The sequence below is a fragment of the Taudactylus pleione genome, unplaced genomic scaffold, assembly GCF_031769625.1.
Source record: "Taudactylus pleione unplaced genomic scaffold, aTauple2 ptg000179l, whole genome shotgun sequence".
In the NCBI taxonomy this organism is placed as follows: Eukaryota; Metazoa; Chordata; class Amphibia; order Anura; family Myobatrachidae; genus Taudactylus; species Taudactylus pleione.
The window spans coordinates 3,996,206-4,015,588 of NW_028284581.1; positions in this window are offsets into that span (position 1 = coordinate 3,996,206).

A 19,383-nucleotide genomic window follows, 5' to 3' on the forward strand; every position below is an offset into this window, starting at 1 on the left:
CGGATTTCAGGATCTATCTTCCCCTCAAGTTGTCATCCTTTCGATGGAACTAAGCTACTTATTTTACAGGATCTAGCAGTTTCAACACTTTTTAAACAAAAGAGAGATGAGAGATCTGACACAGATCCTTTGAAAAAAAAACAAGTCCAGTATCAATGGGGCTTCCTTTTTGCACGTCAAGTACAGGTGGATGGCAAGGTGGTTGACAAAGAACAGATAGCAGGGTGCTGGGGTCTCGCACAGGAATCTCACAAAACTTATATAAGATATGTTTATATTTTTATTAAAACTTGTAATTATCAGATAATCACCTACAAATATTCCCCCCAAAAAAGGAAAGACTAAAAGATACAAAATAAAATAGTATTAAATGTGATCAAAATGTATATTTGAAACATCACAAACCACAAATTAGCAACAGTGTTTATAAAAACCATAGACTGGTCAACACATAAAACTTTAACACCTAGATGGCAGCATATGATATACTATTGTGGCAAAGAGGGTACTTGCCACGTTCTGATGTCCAGTACAGAACTAAATCCCCAGGAAAAGAGGCACATAGGGTTAAGAATCCTGCTGATTACTACAGGAAAGGTTTCACACACAGCTGCACTACTTGGGTGTGACTAATTGGTGTGTGAAGGTATAAAGGATTCTAGGATCCAGTGGGCGGTGCTTCCGACGCTGACTATCAGCCAAACGATAAGAGGGCTGGTGTGTTTAGATAGTGTTAGAGAGCCGTCGCAGATGTACTAGTGTGATGTATAACATTTGGAAGAAGAATAAGAGCCATCTGATATAATTGAACAATGTGAAGAGTCGTTCTTTGTAAGTAGATTTTTTTACACTATGTAACAGAAGATGCAGTTCCAGATAGATAGTAAATGAATAGTGCTTCTGGGCTAGTGAATGCAGTTTACAAATGCATGAGCAGCTCAATTGATTAAATTAGTAGAGTAACTTCCAACACAATGAGCTCACTGGTACTATAATTATTACAACGTCTGCACCTATCACATATCCGTATGGAGAATTGTTATTAGTTATTAAATCTTCAATCTATGGGCCTGATTCAGCAGTGCACGCTAGCGCACAATAAAATTTGTAAAAGAGTAGTCCATAGCTGACAGTTTAGCAGCCTCCATAGAAACCTACATTTAGGGGATCCTTAATATTTTTGGGTACTCCCCCCCGAAAACACCTGTTTGTGTGAGGCGCTTGAGATGGTGGCACTGGGAGGTGATGGGTGGTTGGTTGAGGATTTGCCTAGGGAGCCGGGAAAGCTTGTACTGGCCCTGCAGACCAGTGATTTACTAACACAACAGGGAGCCTTATCTGTATCCAGTAATGAACGGGGACACTATTTTGTCCTCTATTTCTGCCTCAACATCCCCTATTGCCCTTTCTTTCTCTTCTCTATCCCCACCAGATCATTATAAGACTGTTTATTCTACTTGTTCTTCATACAAGCCACACCACCTATATCACCAACCTGGCTATATGCTGTCTCTTATATTTAACCATTATTTGTGAGTTTTTTGTTCGCTACTCTTTGATTCTTTTGTTTGTGATGTTTATATATCTGTTGATATGTAATACCCGGCAGTGCTGCGATTAAGCTCTGCCCCTGCAAGTAAGACCCACCTCCCAGTGCTGCTATAATTAAGCCCCGCCTCCCGGTGACATCATTGGTTAATTTTGGGGAGAGCAGGGGGAAGCAGACTGCACAGGGGGTGTGGCCTCATGAGTGTTCAAGGGGGTGTGTCCTCGCAGCAGGTGCTGTTTCATCTCGACCTTGGCTGCAGCCTGTGATGTCGTGGCCTGAGTCTATAAAGACTCAGGTTCCCGGTGTCCTGGTGAGTAGGGTGGACATAGATGGTAATAATAGGCTGGAGCCACGGGACGGGAGGAGGGAGTTCCCACGGTACCCTGGCTTTCAAAGGGGGGGTGCAGGGCGGCTGCCATGAGCCACAAGTTATATGTTCAAGGGGATTGCCTTTGTAAGACAGTAAGGGGTCCCATGCAAGAAGCCCCTAGGCCAGTGGTTCCCAACTGTCACAGGGGTGCCGCGGCCGGAGGGAAGCTGCTGTCATCTCAGCAGGCCTGGCCAAAATGTTGATCGCGATCTACTGGTAGCTCATGGAGCTTCCGCCAGTAGATCGCGATCCACTTTCCTACAGGAACAGGATCGCTGGCCTGTGAAGCTATCAGAGGCTAAATAAGCCGCTGATCGCTTCAGCGTTCCCAGAGATGCAGTGCGCATGGGCGCGGGTGCCGTGCACCTGCCGCCTCATGCAATGCATAACTAGGAACTTGTGAGGATCCTGCGAGTCTGTTGGATCCAGCTTGATCCAGTCAGTGCAGTGGCAGCATGAGTGACAGCAGGAGGAGCGGTCCCCAATGTGAACTTCAGTCAGGTAAATTCTGCACAGGGGTGTGGGGGCATTAACTAAGAGGCACTACTACATGGAGTACTGCATAATGGGCACAACTACAGGGGGCATTGCATAATGGGAAGTACTAGAGGGGGCACTACATAAAGGGCAGTACTACAGGGAACTTTACATAAGGAGCACTACTACAGGGGGCTTTGTATAATGGGCACTACTACTGGGGGCATTGCATAAGAGGCACTACTATAGTGGGAATTGCATAATGGGCAGTACTACAGGGGACATTGCGTAAGGGGCACTACTACAGGGGCCATTGCATAAGGGGCACTACTACTGGGGGCATTGAATAAGGGGCACTACTATAGTGGGCATTGCATAATGGGCAGTACTACAGGGGGCACTACATAAAGGGCAGTACTACAGGTAATTAATTTGGCTTAGGGGTGCCTTGAAAAAATGAAGGAGACCCTAAGGGTGCCTTGAACTGATAAAGTTTGGGAACCACTGCCTTAGGCAATAAGGGGTCTTAGAGAGGTCCTGGGTACAGACAAGGTGGAAGTTACCCCCTGCCCACAGTCGTGCAAGGGCAGCCCACTGATATTGAGCCCCCTTATAAGAAGAGGATTGGGGAGTGATGCAAAGGTAGCAGCTGGAGCCAGAGTGCCTGTGGAGTGAGGAAGTCACCGCAGAGAATCTGAGGGGAAGTGCTGCCTGGTGCCACAGTGGAAGATGAGATATCTTCTGTGAAGAGACAGCCCATGTGTTGAGATGGTAAGTGTCTGTGATGTGTAATGCTGGATCCCTGGTTGATAGCCCCTAGAGAGGTGCCCCATAATGATGGAGGGGACAGTGCAAGATGGCAGTGTGGCTAAAGGGGAGTCCCATTAAAGAAGTCATGAGTAACCATATACTTAAGTAGAAGAGCCCAGTAGAGCAAGGGTTAAAAGCCTGCAGAAATTTGCCAGCACATCAGATGAAAAAGTCCCTGGATAGTGGGATGAGTACTAGTGGCAGAGTCCTGGGATATATAGGACGTCAGTATGCCTGAAGAAGGTGTATGCGGTGATGGAAGGAGAGAGGGTTCCTGTGTAATGGGGATGTGCCGCACATTAGCAGTCTCTCTTGAGGATTGAGACGAGTGTGAAGAACTTCGAATCTGGAGTCCCCTATATGCTGTGTGATGTATTCAGGGGCTCCGAGAGGGGGGGGGGAGCGGGTACAAATTGCCTGGGCTTGCTGGAAGGGCCCGGCACCACCCCCCCTCCCTTCTACATCACAGCAACCCAGCACATGCTGCTATGTGCTGGGCTGCAGTGGGAGACTGCTCGCAGTTGCTAATCAGCAGCTGGAGCAGTCTCCTATGCCTATGGGGGGAGTGATCAAGCTGATCGCACCCCCCATTGGTTGTGTGCCGGGCAGAGGGGCTCACAGCGCCCCCCTCCATGTGCGGTTTTCCTAAGGGGGCCACGCCCCATCACCTGGGCCCCGCTCGGCTCTTGACGGTCCTGGATATATATGTCGGATTCACTTGCAACTCTGTATATGTGCTACCAATTCTACTCCTGTTCTACTTGTGTAAGACTGTCCTTTAGGTATTTGTTGGAGTGGAATGTAACTAATCTTTTGTAACCGTTAAGCTTAAAATTCAGCATTTACCTTCTGCTGCAAGTATTGTGTTGGAGGAAGTTGGCGAAGTAGAGCTTGTAGCCATTACGCTTATTGTGCTGGAGGATATGGATGAGTGTAAATAAAGTTTTCCTGTTCTTATATCATGAGATGGTCTGGTGCCCAACATTTCTTTATTGTACTGCACCTGTTGTCCACATGTGTCTCCTTCATCAGGTACTTTGTGCTAAGCACCCGTGCATTCAGTGTCCCTGCTGTAATGGATGCCATACCCTTGCCATAGCCGGAATAGAGGAGAGTCACCGTGAAGAGGTGAGAGACAGTACATTCAGGTACTCCGAGTAAGTGTACCACAGTACCAATAGGGTTTCACATTTTCTCCCAATGTGGGGCATATGGCAACAATTTGTGGAGGTGGAGTTAGAACTTGTGCAGGACTTCGAGACTTTGTGCAGTGCACCCAGCCAGAGCAACACCCTTGGGGGTGTGTCCATAGACACCAAGGGACATAGAGGAATGGAGTCCTCGCTTAATTTGGGAAATTTGCCTATTGGGAGGGGCCCATAAGAGCCACCTGTCTCTTTTGACCCAGGCGGGGGAAGACAAGAGCAGGTTCTCTGTGTTTGAAAAAATTGCCATGTGTTTACTTTGCAGTAACCTAGCTGTTCGCCTAGGAAGGACACCTGTGACTTAGTTTAAGAGGGGGAGCAGGGCATATTTTGAATTTTGGGTAATGTCATAGTATTTCATTTAATGCTGCTGAAAAATGTTATGTTTTACATGCTGCTGTGATTTATATGCTAATATACGTTTTCCTGTTATTGTATCATGAGATGGTCTGGCGCCCAACATTTCTTTATTGTACTGCACCTGTTGTCCATATGTGTCCCCTCCATCAGGTACTTTGTGCTAAGCACCCGTGTATTCGGGGTCCCTGCTGGTCATGGAGGCCATACTGACGCCATAGCTAGAACATAGGAGAGTCACCGTGAGAGACAGTACATTCAGGTACTCCGAGTAAGGCCCGTATTCGATAAGTTTTGCACCCGCGATATTTTTTCACCTGCCGGACTTTTCGCCTATGTTGCGTGTTTTGGGTGCGGAAACTTTTCGCGCATGTCCACTCGATTCCCCGTATTTAATATGAAAGTACGCGAAAACGGCAACCGGCGATACTTGAACAGGCGGAAAGTCCTCTCCAAAATGGAGTAATCAGCCTGGCACCCCCCAAAAGATGCACTGACATGGGGGATCACTACGGATACCCCCTAATTGGCCTGCTGAAGGTATTTGGTGTATTTAAATGGTCTCAATCAGTGCTGTTTTGCGTATTTGCATAAGGGGTGAAGAATAGCATTTTGTTGTATTTTTCGAGAAAATAACTACTCCCAGCAAATTTTGGGTACCTGAAAATGGGGGGTAGCATATTTTAAAGTTGCTAAAGTAAAGTTTTAAAATTTGTGAAAAATCCACCTACCGCAAGCACCTGCAATCAGAAAAACACCTGGGGTATACTTGTGGACCCCCCTGGAGTTTATTTTGCTAGTTTTTAACTTTGTCCCCCAACTTTCTTTTTTTTTGCCCCCAAAATGAAAGTAATTTTTGGGGTGTTCTTAAGACTTTTTTTTTTTATTTTTTAATGCAGTTTAACTTTGGGGGAGTGTTTTAAGGCTGCACGGGGGTTCCTGGAACGTTGCACCCCAAAACCCCAATTCTGCACTTTTTTCCACCTGCTATTCATAGGCAAAACTTTTCAGCCGGGGACATTGCATTGACTTTCCGCCTAGGCGAAAAGTCTCTGAAATTGAATACGGCGAAAGGTTTCCGCCTGGCGAAATGACGTCATCAGTGATACTTTTTCGCCGAAATTGACTTTTCGCCTCAAATTGAATACAGCCCTAAGTGTACCACAGTACCAGTAGGGTTTCACAGATAATCGAGGGCTTTGGTCTTTTGCTATATGTTGTTGCATGATAATTTTTCATGTACAGTTTGAAAATACAATAAAGTTGAATAGTTACAAAAAAAAGTGCTGTGCCTAGGAACAGTAAGGGCCAAATGTAATAGGGTGTCTGTTTTGGTAAATCGCGAGTTTAGTGCTAAACTCACAATATATTTCACAACTCTAATGTAATAGGGTGTCAGTTCACTAGAACTCGCATTTTTTCAGAGTTATTAAAAATCCCCATTCTCAAAATCGCATCCAGATGTTTTCCCATTGAAAACAATCAACTCTCCGAATGTAATAGGGTTCGAGTTTTAAACTCACAAAAAAGTTTACCACAGTCCCCAAATAATAGACCAGCTTCAGGATAGCGAGTATATCCTGAGCAGGTCAGATTAACACAGAAACATGCACATATCCATGAGATATGTCCATGTTTCTGTGTGTACTTTTTTAAATGATGTGCAGCCCCAACCCCCGCCCCAAAAGCATAACCAGCCCCGGGATTTATAAAGCCTGTCCTGGTTCTAAAAATACAGGAGACAAAATGCATAGGTGTCCCCTGTATATTAAGAACCAGCACAGGGCTTTGCTGAACCGGCCCTGGTTGTGGAAAAACAGGGGACAAAATGGGAAGGGGTCCCTTGTATCTCTATAACCAGCACCGTACTCTTTCTAGTGGGGGTTAATGCCACAGCCAGGGAAAACGCTTCACCGGTTTCTTCAGCCAAAGCATTACCCTTGACCGCTTATCAGCCCGGTCCTGGGGACCCCCCAATAAAGGGGTCCCCCTCTCCATGGCACTCCAGACCTCGGCTGATAGCCTGGGGCTATGCCCGGCACCCATGGGTGCCGGGTTGATGTCACAGTGTAGTGTAAGATAAATATTGTCTTTAGCTGTGGTACTACACGTCCCAGCAAGCCTCCCCCGCATACTGGTACTTGGAAAACCAGAAGTACCGGCATGCAGGACATTACGGGCCCACTGGTACCTATAGTTCCACAGCCAAAGAAATACGTAAAAAAACACACCACACACGGTGAATGTAAGTTTAATATAACATGCACACTCACACTCATTCAATAACACACATACTCACCTAGTATCTTTGATGCCATCATGTCCACTTGTCCAGTAGATAATCCATAGTGGTACCTATAATAAAAAATCCATACTCACCTCTCCTATGTGTAGTTCAGGTCCTCTTCATTCAATGTAGGCATCCAGGGGGTTAAAATAAAAAATATACCCGTAACCAAGCCAGACTGAGGAAAGGTATGTGTGTGTACACATACCTTTCCTCTGCGCGAATGACTGGGGCCCACGTGTGCCCAGTCATTGGAGGAGCCACCAGTCAATCAGCGGGCGTCTCCGTCGGAGCTGCTCGCTGATTGGCTTTGTGCGGTCAGCCTGTCTCTTCCATAGACTTCAATGTTGAGAAATCTCCATTGAAGTCTATGTTTGGAACCACAACATTGTATCCAATGATGTAACCACAAGGTTCACCTCAAGTAACTTTGTGGTTACATCATTGGATACAATGTCGCGTTTCCCACCATAGACTTCAATGGAGATTTCTCCCCATTGAAGTCTATGGAGGAGACAGGCTGACCACACAAAGCCAATCAGCGAGCAGCTCTGACGGAGATGCCCGCTGATTGGCTGGTGGCTGCTACAATGACTGGGCACATGTGGGCTCCAGTCATTCACACGAATGAAAGGTATGTGTACACACACATACCTTTCCTCAGTCTGGATCGCACTGATCTGTAAATGCTTCTGTATAAATTGATCCTTTTAATGCTAGCCGCTTTAAAAGGTGTCAGTTTACATAGTCCTAAACTCGCTTAAATTTGCATATGTAGTAGCCTCGAGCTGAAAAGTTCGCAGGCTATTACATTTGCAAATTATAGTACAAGTTAAATAATCTAGCGCTCACCTTAATGCATATGGTGTAATGTGATTACAATTTATATTTGATACAAAGTAACCCCTTAAATAGAATGATTTTACCAGCTCACACATCCCCTGTGAGGTTGTCACACGCTGCTCTGGAGACCCCAGAATCAGATCCCGTCACTTACCTTTGCGGACGCTGACCCGCGCTGTCTTCCGGCTCCCGCGCTGCTTCCTCCTCTCTCAGGGCGGTCTCCGCTGTTGTCCTCTGGCGGGTCCCGCTGCTGTGCTGCTTCCACGCTGGCTCCTGCTGATCGCTGGTCCCCGCTGACTGCTTCTGCGAAGCGCTGTCCTCCGGTCCATGGGCGTGGCCATCTTGAATTGCCCATGTGACTCCACTACCACCAATGAGGAGTCTTCTCCTTCTCACTCAGCCTGTCAGCTCCCAGTGTCCACTATAAAAGGATCTCCTATGCTAACACAAGTTGCCAGTGCAATTAGTTTTCTTAGTGTACTAAGTGAACCTTCCCACTGTGCTCCAAAGGTATTTACGGCTACTCAGTCGCTCCACGTAGCTTCCCAGCTACCAACGTCTCCACACGGCTACTCAGCCGCTCCACGTAGCTTCCCTAATACCAACATCTCCACATGGCTACTCAGCCGCTCCACGTAGCTTCCCAGCTACCAACGTCTCCACATGGCTACTCAGCCGCTCCACGTAGCTTCCCAGCTACCAACGTCTCCACACGGCTACCCAGCTGCTCCACGTAGCTTCCCAGCTACCAACGTCTCCACACGGCTACCCAGCCGCTCCACGTAGCTTCCCAGCTACCAACGTCTCCACAGGGCTACCCAGCCACTCCACGTAGCTTCCCAGCTACCAACGTCTCCACACGGCTACTCAGCCGCTCCACGTAGCTTCCCAGCTACCAACGTCTCCCCAGCCACTCCAAGTAGCTTCCCAGCTGCCAACTCCTACCAACAGCTATCCAGTTGCTCCACGTAGCTTTCACGCTACCAACTCCTCTACTCGGCTATCCAGCCGCTCCAACTAACTTTCCCACTATCTGCATCCCTATACGGCTCCTTAGCCGCACCTAGTTCCTATCACATTACTTCAATTCCCTAACAGCCTTCTGCACCCTCTCATGCGGAGAAACTTCATCAAGCCTAGTCTCCTCCAGCGAGTCCCTGTGCTGACTAATACTGATCCAAGGCCCAGCCCGGGAACACAGTCTCAAAATCCCACAATTGTGACAGTTTGCACTGGCCAGATGGACTCGGAAAGTGGTCAAGGATCTGGGGTAGATTCCTCTCAGGATGTGCTATCTCGTCTGGAAAGACAGGAGACCTCTCAGGCCCAGTTGATCTAATTCATTCAAGATATGTCGTCACGTCTGGACAACATTCAGTCCTTACTGGCTCATCCCGCTCCCATTGGCTCCCAAGCCGCCTCTCCTCCTGTTGTGTCACCTGCTCCTCCGGTACTACCTCCTGCTCGTCTTCAGCTCTCTCCTCTGAGCAAGTTCGATGGCAACCCCAAATTATGCAGAGGGTTCTTAAACCAATGCAAAATCCAGTTCGAGCTACAATCCACCAACTTTCCAACAGCCAGAACCAGAGTGGCGTATATTATTTCTCTACTCTCTGGCCAAGCACTCAACTGGGCCTCACCCCTTTGGGAGAAGTCGGATCCTCTGCTCTCCAACCATTCTGAATTCATTTCCACATTTCGCAGGATTTTTGACGAACCTGGGAGAACCACTTCCGCATCAGCTGATATTCTACGTCTCCATCAGGGCAGCAGAACTGTCAGGCAATATGTCATCCAGTTCCAGACCCTTGCTTCGGAGCTCAACTGGAACAAGGATGCCCTCATCACTGCCTTTTGGAGTGGTCTTTTGGAAAGACTCAAAGACGATCTCGCTTCCCGTGACTCCCAACCAGTCTGGACGATTTAATCTCTCTCTGTAATAAGGTGGATCTTCAGCACAGAGAGCGTGCCTTGGAAAGAGGCAGACTTGATCGTGGAAGGCCACGTCCAGCTTCTCGATTACCTGCTCCTCCCATGGGCGAAGAACCCATGCAGGTCAATCGCTCCCGCTTATCGGCTGAGGAACAGCAGAAAAGGCAGAGACAGATGTATTGTGGATCTTCTCAACATTTAGTTAAATCCTGTCCCATCCGTCCGGGAAACGCCTCCTCCTAACTTATGACAGAGAGGTTAAGTTAGGAGTTGCTATCGAGTCACATAGGAAGTTTGATTCCACCATCCAGGCTCATTTAAAGGTTCATCGAGGTTCCAAAGCAGTATTAGCCCTTCTGGATTCTGGAGCGGCAGAGAACTTTGTCACCACAGACTTTGTCCAGAAATATCAAATTCCGACTGAAACATTGCCTCGAGTCATCACTTTAACCACCATCAATGGTAGCCGCATTTCTAGTGGAACCATCACCCATCGTACAACACCACTTAAACTTACCATTGGGGTGCTCCATTCCAAACAACTATCCTTCCTAGTGATTCCCAAAGCCTCTCATTCTTTAGTCCTTGGATTACCCTGGCTACAGGGACATTCACCACAAATTGATTGGACTACCATGCAAATAACCTCCTGGGGTTCTAACTGTATCAAAGGCTGCCTTCAGCGGGTAGTACCTGTTCGATATTCTGTCATACAGAATACAGACCTGCCCGAAGCCTATGTTGGTTTCTTAGACATCTTTAGCAAACAGAGCGCGGATCTATTACCTCCCCATCGTGATTGGGACTGTCCCATAGATCCGATTCCCAGGAAGAATCCTCCTAGAGGCCGAACCTATCCTCTATCGCTCCCTGAGACTCAAGCTATGTCGGAGTACATTAAGGAAAACTTAAATAAAGGCTTCATTTGTCCTTCCACGTCTCCAGCCGGGGCTGGATTTTTCTTCGTAAAAAAGAAAAATGGTGGGTTACGACCGTGTATTGACTACCGGGCCTTAATGAAATAACTATTAAGAATTGCTACCCTCTTCCTCTCATAACAGAGTTATTCAATAGAGTCAAGGGAGCCACAATTTTTACCAAGCTCGACCTAAGAGGAGCCTATAATTTAATTCGTATCCGTCCAGGAGATGAATGGAAAACAGCCTTCAATACCAGGGATGGGCACTATGAATACTTCATTATGCCCTTCGGCCTCTGTAATGCTCCGGCCGTCTTCCAGTTTTTCATTAGCGAAATCTTCCGGGATCTTTTATACAAGTGTGTGGTCGTTTACTTGGACGACATTTTAATTTTTTCTCAAGACCTCCAAACTCATTGGGATCAGGTGAAAGAAGTCCTTCTAAGGTTGCGGTCCAATCAACTTTTTTGCAAATTAGAGAGGTGCCTGTTTGAAGTCTCAAGTGTACCATTCCTGGGCTACATCATCTCTGGAACAGGACTTCAAATGGATTCTTCAAAACTACAAGCCATTCTTGATTGGTCTCTCCCTTCCTCCTTGAAATCCATACAAAGGTTCCTAGGATTCGCCAATTATTATCGCAAGTTTGTGAAGGGTTTCTCGACACTGGTAGCCCCTATTACAGCCCTCACCCGCAAGGGAGCAGATCCAACTAAATGGTCCGTCAAAGCTACCTCTGCATTCCAACTTCTTAAACAAGCCTTCATCTCTGCTCCCATCTTAAAGCAACTGGATTCCACCCGGCCATTTATCCTGGAGGTGGATGCGTCCTCCGAAGGTGTCGTTGCAGTGCTCTCCCAGCAATTTGAAGATGAAAAACTTCATCCCTGCGGTTTCTTTTCTCGGAAGTTTTTGCCAGCAGAAAAGAACTACACTATCGGAGATCAAGAGTTGCTTGCCATAAAACTGGCCCTCGAAGAATAGCGATATCTTTTAGAAGGGGCTCAATACCCCATTACCATTTTTACAGACCACAAGAATCTGCTTTATCTTAAATCTGCAAATTGCTTGAACCCTCGTCAAGCCCGGTGGGCGATGTTTTTCTCCAGATTTAACGTTAAACTCTCCTACCGTCCCGGCTCACAAAACCTCAAAGCCGACGCAGTCTCTCGTTCCATGACAAGCAACCCTGATCTACTCTTGGAACAACCTCATCCAATCCTGGATCCAGCTTTCTTCGCTTCTATCAAGTTATCTTCAATGCCCCCTGTCGGGAAAGCTTTCGTTGCTCCAGAACTCCGCAAGAGGTTATTACAGTGGGCCCATGCTTCTCACTTCTCTGGTCACTTGGGTATGGATAAAACTCTTGAATTCGTCCAGCAGTCCTATTGGTGGCCTTCGATGAAAGAGGACGTCAGGTCTTATGTGTCGTCATGCATCAAGTGTGCCCAACACAAAATACCCCGGCAGGCTCCACTTGGACAACTCCAGTCTCTAGCAATTCCATTAAAGCCATGGACTCACCTATCTATGGACTTTATCTCTGATCTTCCTCCATCTCGGGGCCAGAACACAATTTGGGTTATCGTGGATCGTTTTTGCAAAATGGCTCATTTTGTACCACTTACTGGGCTTCTGTCTGAATCTCTACTCGCCCAGAACTTTATAAAAGAGATCTTCAGGCTCCACGGCCTTCCTCAAGAGATCATCTCCGACAGGGGAGTACAGTTCGTAGCGAAGTTCTGGAGGTCACTCTGCTCAGCTCTTCAAGTAAAACTCAAATTCTCTACCGCATATCATCCCCAGACCAATGGTCAGACCGAAAGGGTCAATCAAGACCTGGAACAGTTCCTGCACACTTTTATCCCCTCCTCCCAGGATGACTGGATTGAACTTCTCCCTTCGGCCAAATTTGCTCACAATAACCATTATCACACGTCCACCAACTCAACTCCTTTTCTTACAGTTTTTGGTCATCATCCTCGGGTGCCAGATTTGCCTCTTCTTCCAACATTAGATGTGCCTTCGGCCAAGATGTCTCTTCAATGGTTCTCCAACATCTGGGAAAAGGTTCGTTCTTCTCTGACTAAAACCTCAGCCCGGTACAAGAAATTTGCTGACTGCGAAAGACGAGCAGTTCCAAGTCTTCAACTTGGAGATAGGGTCTGGCTCTCTACCCAAAACCCAAGACTCCGAGTACCCTCGATGAAATTTGCCACATGTTACATTGGTCCATTTCCAATCGTCAAAGTCATGAATCCTGTGGCTTACAAGCTAAAGCTTCCTCCATTTCTTCGCATTCCAAGTTCATCCATATTTCTCTTCTAAAACCACTGGTCTTAAACAGATTTCAGAGGTCCTTCCTAAAGCTTCTAGTGTTCAAACACAGCAAGGAGAGGAGTTCGAAGTTGACAGAATCCTAGATTCCTGTTGTCGATACAACAGTCTTCAATACCTCATCGACTGGAAAAATTATGGTCCGGAAGAACGAATCTGGATAAATGCCTCCGATGTCCATGCGCCCTGTCTGGTAAAAGCGTTCCGTATGAAATTTCCTCATAAACCAAGGAAGTGTCCGGTGGCCACTCATGAAGAAGGGGGTACTGTCACACTTCACTCTGGAGACCCCAGAATCAGACCCCATCACTTACCTTTGTGGGCGCTGACCCGCGCTGTCTTCCGGCTCCCACGCTGCTTCCTCCTCTTTCAGGGCGGTCTCCGCTGTTGTCCTCTGGCGGGTCCCACTGTTGTGCTGCTTCCACGCTGGCTCCTGCTGATCGCTGGTCCCCGCTGACTGCTTCCACAAAGCGCTGTCCTCCGGTCCATGGGTGCAGCCATCTTGGATTGCCCATGTGACTCCACTACCACCAATGAGGAGTCTTCTCCTTCTCTCTCAGCCTGTCAGCTCCCAGTGTCCACTATAAAAGGATCTCCTATGCTAGCACAAATTGCCAGTGCAACTAGTTTTCTTAGTTTACTAAGTGAGCCTTCCCACTGTGTTCCAAAAGGTATTTACGGCTACGCAGCCACTCCAAGTAGCATCCCAGCTACCAACGTCTCCACACGGCTACTCAGCAGCTCCACATAGCTTCCCAGCTACCAACGTCTCCACACGGCTACTCAGCCGCTCCACATAGCTTCCCAGCTACCAACATCTCCACACGGCTACCCAGCCGCTCCACGTAGCTTCCCAGCTACCAACGTCTCCACACGGCTACTCAGCCACTCAATAGCTTCCCAGCTACTAACGTCTCCACACGCCTACTCAGCCGCTCCACGTAGCTTCCCAGCTACCAACGTCTCCACACGGCTACTCAGCCGTTCCACGTAGCTTCCCAGCTACCAAGGTCTCCACACAGCTACCCAGCTGCTCCACGTAGCTTCCCAGCTACAGTCTCCACACGGCTACCCAGCCGCTCCACGTAGCTTCCCAGCTACCAATGTCTCCACACGGCTACTCAGCCGCTCCACGTAGCCTCCTAGCTACCAACGTCTCCACACGGCTACCCAGCCGCTCCACGTAGCTTCCCAGCTACCAACATCTCCACACGGCTACCCAGCCACTCCAAGTAGCTTCCCAGCTGCCAACTCCTACCCACAGCTATCCAGTCGCTCCACGTAGCTTTCACGCTACCAACTCCTCTACTCGGCTATCCAGCCGCTCCAACTAACTTTCCCACTATCTGCATCCCTATACGGCTCCTTAGCCGCACCTAGTTCCTACCACATTACTTCAATTCCCTAACAGCCTTCTGCACCCTTTCATGCGGAGAAACTTCATCAAGCCTAGTCTCCTCCAGTGAGTCCCTGTGCTGACTAATACTGATCCAAGGCCCAGCCCGGGAACACAGTCTTAAAATCCCACGATTGTGACAGAGGTGTGTGTATTTATTCACTAATTGTAAGTTTAATATGATGTTGACAAAAACAATCCAATAAACAAAATTTATAGTTTTTAATTTTATTTTATTTATGACCTTTAAATTAATTTTTTTAATTTAGCTCATGTGAATACGTCAGGACAAACAGACTAGCATATACAACATGGGAATAGGTAAAGGTGGGGAGAAAGGTGGGGTGGGAGAGTGTTGGGGGGAGAAAATGTGGGAGTGCAAAAAAAAAATAAAAAGAAATGAAAAGTATTAAAGTTCCATGTCAAAAAATAATAAAAATAGATAAAAAATGTTCCTAGAAGAAGAGTTCTAGCGATCCGCTTGTTATAAAATTGCCAGAGTGGATGACCAACAATGTGTCAAATAAATGTTGATATATTAAAAAGTTTTCAAAGTTGCCAGCAAGGTAACTTCCTATCCAATTAGGCACATTCAATATTATGTTTAAAAGTTGATGTCTTTAAGAGAACTGGATTCTCCCACTGTTGTTATAACTAGGCTGTCAGCCCTGCAGTTGCTGACAGTTTTCCCAGATGCCGGTATGGTGAGGAAGGTAAGTATCGGGCTAGCGCTGTTACATTTGGAGACAATAGGGACCAGTGTGGTGTGGGCACTGGCCCAGTAGGCCCAAATGAGTGGGTAATGGCCAAATAGTTTTCCACCTGAATGTCCATTACTGTATATATAGTGGTAGAATGAAGCTAGGTGGCATTGGTGAGCCACTAAATACGTGCTGGGAAGGTGTGATCTACCCAAACAAGTTTCAAATCGTGTGTGACCACACCTATTGGCTGAACAGTGGGCCATACTTGCTACATGCAGGCAGGACTGAGACTTTGTGTGAATTTGTGCACAAACTAGCTATGCACATCTTAGGGCTGAAGAAGTGAGGTACAGTGCACTGAATGGGGGATATGTTGCTTCTTACTTTTTGTCGCTGTTTGCTTATGATATTAAAGCATCATTTTGTCTGTTTGAACATGGACAAGTTGTATGGTGACCCTAAACTACTTCTTGTAGGACTTCATGGTCCTGCAAGAGAAGCCAGATCCAGTGAGTAGGCATTCCTGAGGATCGCCCACCAGTGCTGTGGTAATGGCTGGGAGAAGGGCCGCTGTGTAGGGAGACACTTCACTGCCCGATCATTGTGGCCAGCAGTGGTCAGGACACACTGGGGCTAGAGCAACAGCTGCTGTGCTTCTAGTGCAGCTAAGGCTGCACAGAAGCCAGGAAGAGGTGGTTTCTGGGCTGCCTGATTACTGCTGGCCACAGTGATCAGGACGCAGCAGGAGAGAAAGTGTGGCTATCATGAGCTGCGGCTGCTTCTTTTACAGTGGAGGTGCGGGTGCAGAGGGGCTGTGAGGTCACTCTGAGATAATCTTCCAGCAGATGCCCAGTTGGCGTTTCTGACTGGCTGCATCAGATGCAACCATGTCATGGAAAGCCCAGCCTAATGTGGTCACATCTGATGTGACCAAGCCAGGCAAGTGGTTAATTTGTGTCCACACAAGCAAAACTTGCAAAGTGTGAATTAGAGAGTGTCTAAATGAGAAGTTCTATAAATGCTCTGGGGAAAAAAGCAAGAAAAGCAAAATCTCCATATGCTGCAGAATCATGCTCATTAGCAAAGAGACAGGGATGCAAAATATATGGAGATTGTTTGACTTCAAGCAAGTTTTGAAGAGATGTTCCAGTCCAACCTAGCTACTTTCAGAGTGTGAAGCCTCGGGATTTTGCTTCTACGGGGAAGACACCATAATAGGTATAGCTGTGATACGCCAAGGTGGTAGCCACTGAAACCCTGAGGTGTTTAACACAGTAAGCACAAATCTTGACAGTACAGATCAGTACACAAAGTGTAAGATTTTTGCCACAAGGTACACAGGTGCAATGGCACTTTTTGTACTTGGCATAGCATGCAGTAGGGTATCAGTAGTTCCAAATTTGATGGAACTACTTATTTGCTCCAAAAAACACTGCTTTATGCCATTCTTCACCACTTTTACCAAGACCCAAATAGGAAGCAATTACCACCACTTAAGTACCCTAACTAGTTGAATTAGGGCTAATACTAAACTACCATAATGATTTCCGAAGCCAGTCCATCTTTTTCAGGGGTACAGAGTGATTCTCCCAATCCCACCTGCACTTTTCGCCTGTTTCACATTCGCTGGGTCCCGCTTTCACCTGTTTGGCAATTGAATACCGGGAGTGCACACGAAAAGTTTTTGGCAAAAAGTCAGGCAGGCGTAACTTTCTTGCCGATGCAAAACTAATTGAATCTGGCCCTAAGTCGGTACGTGTAATACAGCACGACTTGTTTGTGAGGAAATTAATTTAAATAGGTCTCACAATCTAAAGAATAGCCTTGTCAATTTATAAGTAAAGACAATGCAGTGAAAAAAAAGCCAAGAGTTGTGGATATATTGAATATTGCAGAAGAAAACAAGGTTGACTATGTTACTGTAACCTTGGCCAGAGAGTAGAAGACTTATATGACAGTAACTGACAGATCCCCAGAAAGTTATTTTGAATTATCAACCCCTAAAATGGTGTCTAATAATGAATTTCAAGTACAGGATATGGAAGGCAATAAGTTAAAAACTTCTGCAGAATATGAAGGTTATGGCCAACCAATAGAAACTGAGTGTTATGGTACTTCCACCCTCAGAAAGCAGTCTATTAATCTGTAATATGGACTTGTGCTGCGAGAGTCTTTGAAAAAGTTTGCTCCGGACAGCAGTGTCTTGGTCTTCAGCAGGGAGAGAGAGGAGTAAGGTGCTGCAGGTCTGAGGAGAGAGACTGGGCAAGTGATGACGCTGAAGCAATGCCAAGTGCTAAGGGCCACTGAATACCCACTGAGAGTGTGCTGGAGACCGCTGCAGAAGCATCAACAGAGTGAGCCTGAGATCGGGAGACAGTGCTGGAAGCTGCAGCAGAGATCTGTGGAGGTGGTGTGAGTTACATTTTTTAAAGGTAGAGCATATTGTAAGTATATTGAGAACATGTTGAGCCTACAGAGAGTATATGGAAAGTCTATTGAAAGTACATTGAAACTTGAAAGCATATTGAAATTTTTGAGTAACCATACCACTGATCAAGACTGTCACGTTATGTAATTTAACTGTGATTATGGGGCTAGCCTCTCTGCTAAAGCCCAAGGTGGATAAGCTTATGAAGTTGTTGCCAGAGAAGGAAGATCCCCTGGAGTTTCTGTCTCAGCTGTAAGGTACCATCTAAACCTATGATCTGTGCCCACACAAACACCCGGGGTACCACAGAAGTGCCTATTCCAATAAACATTGTGAAGATAGATGCTTTGTAATAAGCATAATTTAGAAATTGACTTTATCAAGGGGAATTAAATATTGTAATGTTGGTACCATCTTATTCTATCATATCACATCTATTATTCTCATGTAATAATTCTCACGTTACACAATGCTGCCAAAGCTCCATTCTCTCACAGGCTTCAATAAAGCCCAATTACACAGTATCTAACAGAGAATGATTTCCTTGCATAATTCTAATGGTCTTCATATGCAAACATACTCTAGGACCTGTAGTAATGCTTACTAGTTTTCTGGTACTGACAAAATGTTCCTGCCTCACCCTAAGCCCAAGATACATAACCATGTGTACAAGTTTTCCCAAAATGTTTGTCAGTGTTTTGCATTGATTTTATTAATGTCAATACAAATCAGTTAATATGTAATAAATAGTTAGCCTTGCAGAAGTTACTATAAAGCCAAACTTTTATGTACAGTATGTATAGAAAAAGACATGTAAGCTAAAGCCAATCAAGATCGTGAAGCACAAACCTTACATTAACATTATATTTTTTATGTTATGTCTTCTATACTGTATATATTTATCTGACTTCCCATTTCTGAGGAGTCTATTCATCATTAATTTATAGACACGGGAATCTTTCTTTCCGTGTCTTTACGTAAATTGAAGTAACTATCCAATTCATTGTCTAGGTGACGCATGTGATTTCACTGGAATCCCCTGCTTACCTGACAGCACCAAAGTAGAAAGCAATATACTAATTCAACAAGCTCAGAAAATACTGGATGGTGTAATTAGCTCAGATCTTCTTGTAAATCACCTTGTCAGTCTTCAGCTTGTTGGGCAGATGAAAAGATGCTTCCATGCTGAGGCTGCTGCCACTTCTTCTACCTTCTTCCACTTCGATGCACAACCAGCAAAAAATTACTGTCAACAGCATCAGCAGTATAAAGTTACGAGACTAGTTACACTTCTAAAGTAAATTTATTTTCAATAATTAAAAACATGTACATTTTATAACCTCATTTTAATGAGTATCATTAATTAGCAAAGTTAACAGTTGTACAAGTTTTAAATATAATTTGATAGTTATATATTGATAATGTTTAAATTAGGGATGAGCGGTTTGGATTCTGTGGAATCCGAACATGTGGAATCCGAGTCCACCCTAGTCACTGCTCGGGTGTTCCCTCCTGACTCGGATTCCACTGCGAGGCCGAACGTCATCCTCCTGACGTCGGATTCTCACGAGACCTAGTTCGAAATAAGGCACCGCTATGGGGACTCGGCGCCATTTGTTAGTCGGCACGCATGCTGTGCACAGCTCTGCATTAAGTTCTCCAGACTCCGGACTAGTGGCTGTGCTGTTAAGTGAGGAGGAACACTGCACGCTGCGCTACTCTGCTAAGTAAAGAGGCTGTGTCCAGACTTACAAGTGGCTGTGCTGGCA